This window comes from Oreochromis aureus, linkage group 23 (genome assembly GCF_013358895.1).
Source record: "Oreochromis aureus strain Israel breed Guangdong linkage group 23, ZZ_aureus, whole genome shotgun sequence".
In the NCBI taxonomy this organism is placed as follows: Eukaryota; Metazoa; Chordata; class Actinopteri; order Cichliformes; family Cichlidae; genus Oreochromis; species Oreochromis aureus.
The window spans coordinates 22,533,673-22,543,461 of NC_052963.1; positions in this window are offsets into that span (position 1 = coordinate 22,533,673).

The window sequence follows — 9,789 nt, forward strand, 5'->3', positions numbered from 1 at the left end:
CTCTCCTCTTTCTCTTTTTTCCTTTCTTTTGTCACTCCCAAAAGGTAACACGTCTTTGTTTTCATGAGACGAGTCCTTATTGTTGTCATTTAAACAGAGTCATGCATGCCACTTGCAGTGGGAGTACATGGAGTCGGGCTGGGAGGTCACGTCTCTCCAACTGACCTTGCAAACTTTGCACAATGTTGCTGCTGTAGTTTAAAGATGATCAGCCCTTAGAGCCCCCCACCAATGTAAACACCAATGTCAGTGTATTCATATGAGAAAGTGTGGAAAAACGTGTGCTATTGAATGAGAGGATATGCAAGGGTTTAGTTGGGGTGTGATTCGAAAAGAGGTTCCAGAATTGTATGCCTGCAGGATTATCGAATCATTTCATCAATGCTGTCACGTTTCATCGACAGCTACAAAGTGCATAACATTGATGTCTAACTCATAGCAGTGAGCTTTCCTACGCGTTGCTTCCACTCTGTGCTCAGGACTCGGCAACAGTCACAGTTGCGGTGAAACTGAAAACACGAGCAGGCTTTCACCTGGTTTTAATATTGTGACTGATTGATGTAGTACACCTGAAACTGTGCAGCGTGTAAAGTAAAAGCAGTCAGGGAGCTTAACCTTACACTGCAGGCACTTCCACTCTGTCAACATCAAGGGCATCGATGTTGACACGGACTGGATGACAATCAACTCAAACGGGTTCTCTTTAAAACTACATTTTAATAGCAAACACGGGTAGTCAAATCTATGCTCCCTGCGCATATTTCCTGTCATCAGGAAGCATCGCAGCAAAGCCTTTCACCTCGAGGTACTCTAAGTGCACACTATTAGCGTAAGTGATACAAGCAATATTGTGGTTAGAGTGAGAGGAGAAGCAGGGGGAGGCGGTAACATGTTCAGCCCCTTGAGGCTGGAGAAGCAGCCAGAGGAGTTGGAGGGTGGGGATGTTGTTGAATGGGAATCAGTTATGAGTTTCCATTAACAAAATAGGATGGAGTGAATACTGAAGATTGAGTTATTAAGATAAAAGAGCACAGCAGCATCCCAGGTATAATACACCAGCAGGGTGGGAAGCCAATAATGACTTCCTGCACTTAAGGGGCTCAAGGCTGAGGTCATTCGCCATTAACTTTACTTGACATTTGCATGCTTGGAGCCGGCCGTGGCTCAGGATATGTCTCTCTGATTACTTCTGCGGTCTCTGTAGACTCTGATTTGCGAAAGTGTCGAATAACAGAACATGAAAAGTGGTCTAGTTCATGCCCAGTGAGGGTGTATCTGTCAGGGTTATCATCTGAAGTCAAATCCAAGACTCAATCATGAGTTCTGAACGACCTTTCAAAAATACTGAAAATCGAGTTGGCCGGTCTCTTACATTGATCAGACAGTAGGTTAAGGTAGTAAATTTGATTCAAGTGAAGGCTCCACAGTTTAATCTAGACATTATTCTAGTGCTCAGCTGGGGACGCTGTGTGGGCTCCGTGTTTGTGTGGGGTTCAGGAGGCTGCCGTTATTACTGCAAAGATAGTACTTTGTTTCCATGACACTGAGATGAGTCACTATGGCTACGGCTCCATCGGCGAACAAAGTCTAATGAATAAGGAAGACCCAAGGACTGCGATGGTTGTGCTCTTATTGACCGAGAGGTGATGTGTTGGGAAATAAAAGCTTGGTACTCTATGAACTTACAGATGGTGTTAAAAAATGATGGTGCTTTATCTTTTTAAAGGAACTTGATACTATTAACCCGGTACTTTTGAATTCTCGCTTATAGCCAAGGTCATAATGAAAAGGCCTCTCCCTGAGTCATTCCCAAGAAATCCGATAACAAAAAAGAAATGAAAATATCATGAAAACAACTGCAAGGTAAAGATTTACCAGTTGTCAACGATGCTTTTGTATTAAACACAACTGAACAAAAACTACACTAACAGCAGCCACAGGCCAACTTAAAGAAGATCAAATGAACTTTATTTCCACACCTATAGTTCGTTTACTTCGGTTGAAGTCAGTTGACATGTTTGCAAACTTGTAGACTTTCCCTGCCGTTTTGTTTCTTTTCACGCAGTAAAATCCAAGTGAACTCCAATCGAAACAGTATGTTCTGTCTGTTTACTGACCAGATGTTTGAGGAAAGAGCACAATTAAATACTTTTATATAAATATTTTGAGAACATGGAGAATTTAGATTAATTTCTCAGATAGTTGCTAGCCCATGCTTACCCTTGAACATCTATGGTACCTTGTTGGGTCCCAGAATGCAAAGGATGTGTTAGCTCAAACTTTCAACTTACACCAGGTGTTGGGTTGGACTTGAACCGCACCAAGGGGGGAAACATACCGGAGTTCAATTTAAACTCACTAAATGTCACAGGTGTGAAACCCCCCTAAAGACAACAACAAGAAACAGTAACACCATGACATAAATCACACGCTAAGCTTGAACTCCTGAGTCGGACACAATGCTGTGCATCAGCTGAGTTAATGTATTATTTATTTGCAACAAAAGTGATGATACAATCACGGAGACACTCTGTCGGGCAGACGGGCTGACCGAACCCTCTGCAGGTGAGTCCATCTGTCAGAAAGAGACACCGAGCACTCGTGTCAGTGCATCATCAGCATTCAGAGCGCCGCAATTGCTGGCTCTGCAGCAGAGTGACATCGTCTCCAATGCAGCTGACTGAGTGTCACTTTGGCTTTGCACAGCTAGACACACACATATGCATACCCACGCCCACAGTGGCTGGAATTCACACACACACTCAGCACTGCCACGTGCAGACAGAATGATGCAGGGCAGGATTAGCCAGACCGGCCGTTGTGTTTTCATTACACAGATGTGGATGCAGATTAAAGCGTCTTGTATCTCCAGCTTTGTGCCTTTTGTGGTTCCCAGCACAACTGGATCACATGTCTTTTGGTGGGATGCCACCCAGCACAGGAAATAGCTGGGCCTGAGAACATACGAGCTAAAATAAAATAAAAATGCACTCCACGTCTCCCCCAGTTTGAAAAGCACGGAGCTGTGCTGAATTTGTGGTGGGAATACGGCAGATAAAGGCTGGTAGAAGCAGGACGTTGTGCGTCAACGATCTGAAGGGTTTACTTTCCTGTTTGTATTAGCTCCCAGTTCAGTTTTCATCTGATCTCAGGCTGGGAGAGGCATGAGAGGGGCAGGGTACTCTGTGTGTACTTTCAGAGGCGTTTATCACAGCAGTTATCAGGGCAGCAATGCTTTCATTCATCGCTTATTTACATTTTTTATTTTTATTTGGGGCTCAAGGGCCTTTATTGAACTGCACCGCCCATTGTTAGTGTGCATTACAGTGGGACAACATGGCTAAGTCGTTTCACTATCTGCCTTCTGAGCAAATGCGTTTTGGCTTAGTTCCGGATGGGGAGTTGTTTCATGCAAAAATAGACGGCCATATAATGTTGAAGACAGAATTGCCTTCTAAACACAGGCTACAATCACGAGGAGGAACTTCCAGCCGCGAGTGCCAAAATACACTCTATTATGTCATCCTGGAGATGCAAAATGCAAGCACTGTCCCACACACAGCACCGAGCCGGAGAACTGTTCCCACTCAAACAAGTGGGAGCTAAACTTGAGCTGCTCTAAACTTACGTGTAAATCACATCTGCTTCATTTGATCGGCTAAAAGACCAGCAGCTCTGAGCGGCCCATGACGGCGCACCGGTGGTGATTAACTCATCAGGCTGGAAGGCTTTTTGATTGAACTTACCAGGGGTCACGCAGAAAATGAGGTCTTTTATCCTAGGGTCCAATGGCCCTGCACAGAATCTGACTCTTCTCTATAGATGATCCCTGTATGGGGAGAAACGGGGGGGGGTGGTGTTATTATGCTGCTGCGCCTAGATTAGGGTGAAAGGGTGGCAATCAGCCTGGCAGCCCCTGAGGACACATCAAGCTTCTGGTTTTTCTCTTGGACAGTAAAGCATCATCATGGTAGAAAGCAGATGGCGGGGGATTAGCATCTGAATGTGGGCATGAAGATCCACAGGGGGTCCCCCCCCCCCACTCCTCCTCCTCCTACGTCCCCACAGGGGATAGGTGAGCTGAGAAAAAGACGAGCTCTGGAAGGACAAAATCAATAATTGGAGACCCGTGGTGCGCAGACAAAAGAACCGAGGAAAGCTGGTGGATTTACACAGAGAAGCAGCTAATTACATTGCCTTCCTCAGAATATGTCAGTCGAATATTTTTACTGCGGGCTTCCTGTAACAATTTCTGGGTGCAGAATCAGAAGGACGCGCAACACAAAAACAAAGCCAGAGACAGCGATCGAGCTCAAAGCTGCCGCAGACATGGTAAAAACAGAGATAACATCAAGACACATCCCACGTAAAGCTGCTTTTGAAGTTCACGCCTGTGCTGTTTGGACTTGGTCTGAGGGAAAACATGCTGGTATCATCAATGAGCTCTATTTGTAATAAAGCGTTTAAGCTTCACGGCTTTCTAAAGGTAAGCCTACTGAAAGTCATTTTGGCACAACAGAAACAAAAAGAAATGGTAGAAGAAAAGCAGATATGTCTAAAAACATTGTGCATCTATACAGACTCCATGCACAGCGGGATTTCCCCCCTAGGCTTCTGTAACATAGTAAAATACTAGCTCTCAGGCCTCTGCCTGAAAAAATGGCAGGCGGTTTAGATGCAGAGGTAAAACACAGAAGACAGGTTTGCTGCTCCCAACAGACCCAGAACCTGAATGAATTTTGCTGTATTTGCTATAAAACCTTAAAAAAAACAGTGAATGTAAGTTTTACAAGAAAACAGGGGCTATATATGATGTAGAAGGCAAACTATATAAGGTATGACTCAAATAACAAATAAAAGGATTGGAAATATGGAAAACCTTTGCAGCCAGTTGCATCATAAAAATCGTGATCTTTATGTACAAATGCAGAATTGTGCTGTCTTCCCCAAAACTTTCTGCCTTCTTCTTTTTCTATGTTCTTAGCTACAAGTTTCAAGCACTGCAGATGTGCCATATGAAAGCATGCGGCTCCGATTCTCCAGTTTATTGCCCGTTTATCACCAGATACTGTCAGCAGGCACACTGAGTCAATGGCACCCAGGAATACAAATCTCTCCTTAAGAAAAAAAAATGTCACCCAGCTCATTGTGCTGGAAAACAACAGTCTCCTTCCCTCGAGGGGGGGCATTCGCAAACATCTGTTGACGCTCCTAAATAAAGCTTAAGGCTCCTTTTTCTGTAGAGATTTATGTTGTTTGATTTAATGAGGTGACCCGAAGTAGTGAAGTCTCCCCAGCCCACCTTCAGTAGATGGCGCCTTGGGAACAACTCAATGCAGCTGGGCCATTCAATGTTCAAGATTAGCTGGCATTATGAGGAATTACAATACAAAAAAACAAAAAAACAAGCAGATATTCTTAATTTTCTTGATGCTACTGCTTGTAGACCAGTCAGTGGATTCCCAGATCCAATTGAAGGTGTGTGGAGGAAAAGAAAGGAAGAGCGAGGAAAGGGAACATTATGCTGTGATAAAAAGGACAGAAAAAGCTTTTTTCTAGGCTTCTGTCTGTATCTTTTTCACCACAAGTCGAGGCAGAGACGCACAGAGGGGCTACACACTCAAAGAGGGTCATTCCTTTGAGGGGCTGGTTTCCATGGCAGGGGTTGCCCTGGTGAGTGGGAAGGGCCTTGATGGTCCCAGTGGAGCAGTAGGCCCCTGTCAACACTTCAAATCAATAGAGAGAGTCCAGGTTGGAGGATACATGTGAATAAGTGTTGCACTAGAGCCTACAGCTTCACTATTAATTGATCTGTCATGTCATATTTAGTCAGTTTCTTGCCTACAAACATCAGAAAAATGGTTACTTTTATTTAATCATTGTGGCTCTAATGCTTTCATTATCTGTTACAGATTTTGACTTTGTCTACAATTGGAAAAACAATATATGTAAATGACTGCTATTGGAGACATTTCCTAACAGATCCCCTACATGACCTCCTGATAGGTTATTCCTGTCTTTGCTGGGGAGAACAAATAAACACAACTAAGGATGCATTAACTCTTTGCCCCTTGAAAGCCATCTAGGAGTTATGTAACCTTGAACAACTTTTCTGAACTGACCAATATCTGTCCTATTTCAGGCCTGCTTATAGGACAAAATGAGTAGGAAGTTATTGAGGCCGGCCTCTCCCTATGCAGCTACCTTGGAAACTAATCTAATGGTTGTCAAACCACGTCTTTTTTTAATTTTTACTGAGGTCTAAAAACTGGTCATTAAGGGTACAGGAGAGATTGTAAAATGCCATTATGGGGGGAAGACGTAAGGTAGTACAAGGCTTCCAGGTCATTAATGAACTGTAGATAACACTTTTTAGCCTTTATTATGATAGGACAGTAAGGAATGGTTGAGAAAGCTTGGAGAGACAGTAGGTTAGGGAGAGACATAACAAAAAGTCTTGGGCAGATCCAAACCTGGACTTCTGTAATGGTCTTACAGCATATGGGTCACCTGCTCAACCAAATAAGCTATAGTGAAATGCCCCCAAAATATTTTTGACCTGAGGAAACGAATCATATGTTTACTAACTAAAAATGTTGCCACAGCTGTGATTACAGCTGCAACTCTAAACTCCGACTCAGGACCCCTCACTTTTCTGAAATGTTAAAAAATGTGCACAATGTTCCTGTTATGAATTCTGTCTCTGTGTTGGGAATTATAATAATAACAGTTATGATTAATTGATGATGTTGTGCTAAATGTGTAAAATAACAAAACTCTTGGTTTCTGCTGCTACCTGATATTCCAGGAATGCAATAAACTGAGATTAGAGACACCTACAAACAGCTGCAAGCGACAAAACAAAACGTCAGTTCCTGTAAACGTTTTGTCAAATTATATTTGGTTGACTCGAGTGTCTTATTATTCTGAGTCATTAGAGTTGAGCTGTCATTTCAAAGACATTTAAATTTATGAAAGATGTGAAAACAGAGGAAATCTAACGAAGCCAACGGCCATAATGTTGCAATTTCTTTGGCATTATCAGCTTTTCAGGTATTATTGTAATGCATTAATTGACACGCAGAGAAGGAAAATGTGATTAGAATTACAAAGTAGTTACTAGACATCCTGAGGCGGACATGTAAGGCATTATTCATTAAATGATGTACTCCAAAATGTTAAAACAGTGAAAGAAGACATTAAAATGACTCATAAAAAAGACAAAACCACTTGTTTTGTCTTGCCAATGGTAGCAAATCTTCATATTCAAGAACGAGAACCAGAGGGTCCTTTTGATTTGGCGTGAAACCAATTAACAAATTATTAAAATTGCTGATTAATTAATTAATTCAAATAACTGCTTCTAGGGTAAAACTGTGAGTTATGTGAAGCCAAAGTGGGTTTGCACAGTCTGATGATTTCATCCTGCATATTTCTCCATCGTCTCTCTGTGGCATGTGTGAGAGAGAGGATGTTAGATATGCTTTTAAGCCTCTCTTCAGACACATTCGGCAGCGGTCACAGTAAAACCCCTTCCTGGATGCTAGCCAGGACGTCCACTACACGCACTCAGCTGCCCCTTGTTCCAGCAGACTAGTTAAAAACAAGATTCACAAGGAACGAGATGTACCATTGCCATAATCATGTCTTCCATCTGTTTCTATGTTTCACACTGGCTTCACAGAGCTCCTGTGTGTGACGCTTCTATGAACTAGGGGGTTCCATTCATCCAAAATACGACCCTGACAAGCAGACGCACTCAAGCGTGTGCACGCTAACACAGTGAAGAGATGTTCTGGTTTACTTAAGAAGCTTCAAACCCAGAGAAGCAATTTACCCCGAATCCTTGGGGACTTTATTTCCACTACATTACCATCCAATCTTTTCCCTTAATGGATGAATTAAAAAAGAAGGAAAAAAAAAACACGAAAGAGAAACATGTTCAAAAAACCTCGAGAAACCCAATAGAGTTGGTATGTTCTAACAATACTCTAACAATGAGCTTCATTCAGTCCTCTAGCACACTTCACTCAGTGTATTAGCCTCCAACCGCAGCCAGTTGGCTGTTTGCAAAAGGATGAGGTGAAAACAATTGAGCTGTTTAGCTTGCACATCTGGAAATCATAAAGGCTCAGCACTACGTAGCTTAGCTACTACGCTAGGCTAACAAGAGGTCCCCGGCCTATTCGGTAAAAAGCTAAGGCTCATTAGTGGTTTGTTCCCAGTCCGAAAAATCAGACCAGCCTCACATGTAAGCACTGCTGCTCCAACTGCATCGCTCAGACTACCATTAAGTCCTAAAATAAGTTCTGGTTTTGAGGGACAAGTGACATAAAATAACCTCACACTGAAAGGCAAAATCCCGCCAATGCTTTTTCAAGACCTTCAAACATGTAAGAAACCAGCAAAGACTCGAGCAGCTTTTCGATCTCTCTAGCAATACTGCAGTCCACCACAATATGAAGGCTAATATTTTTGTGTAGAATTCTCCAGGTTTAATCAAAAGGGTTTTACCGTGTAGCTGCATTAATGTTTTGCATCATTTTCCTCATTTGCTCTTTGTTGTGCTTCAATAAAAAATGTAATTTGTTAAAATAATACGTTATACTGTTTTTAAACTGCAGAACTTATAAAAATCCAGCCAAATATTAGCACTTTACTAAGATACAGTGTCAGGACGCAGCTGGTTACATATAGCTGCCCTAACATCATCCAGAATATGTCAGCAGTCCAGTTGTGTGCAACTTTGTTTGCCAATTAAGGGTGTAAAACCACAAACAGCGGGTTAAATGTCATAACCCTGCTAACACAGAAACACATAAACGTCCCTTGATGGCTTTTTGGGAACATGCAACAAGATTTTGCCTGGAATGTGTTGTTGTCCACACAAACTGCTCAAAAAAAGACATTTTTACAGTGGATGATGGATGTTTGGATCAACACGGAGTGGACTCGAGCCAAGCTGGCCTGGTAGGCAGGTTGTATACTTCGTCTTTCAGAAATTCTGCAGAATGCCTTTTTCTGTTTTCTTTACCCAGTCCTCTCTTTTCAGCAGCTCCTTATGTCCTCCTCACAGATTAGCTAACACAAGATCAGAGGTTAGAGCGGTAGCAAATATTAGAGATGCCAATATCTGGGGGAGCAGCCCCTGACTGTAAGAATGCCCTGCATGACTGTCCTCTCTGTCGAGGGGCAACGTCCGTGAGGAATGAAATATGACACTGGCTGTCAGGGCTCGTTTGGGAAACTAGCTGTGAGTCAGCCATGGTTGGAGCTCCGGGTGGAAGGGCAAACAGGGTGGATGAGTGATTAGAGAGACTATCTTGTAACAAGGAGGTCACAAGATGAAGAATCTGTGTGGTTAAGCTCAATTAACACACACTAGTTTAGACTTTACCAGCTCTTTCTACTATAACTAGACATTAGATTCTGCGTGCTGGTTGAATCCAAAAAGCTGTAGGCCTTTTTCTAAGACTGATCACTTCTGCTCCTATCCCACAGCTTAGGGACCCGCTACATCCATCTGTCCTCTGTTGTTACAGCATGCCGGTTTGCTTCCTGTGCATACAGAGTGTCTCTGACAGCTGTATCTTCTTTTAAAGAGCGGGATACTAGAAACGGCCTTGGTGGAAAAGTGCCTACATCAATGATAAGTTCATTCATTACTGAAAAAGGATGACGTTCACAATGCTCTTCATCCATGCCTGACAAAAGACTTGTAGGTCCTAATTAACATGGCACACTGCTGAGTGGCAGCCTGTTGAAGCTCTCGTGTGTTTTTCTTGCTTT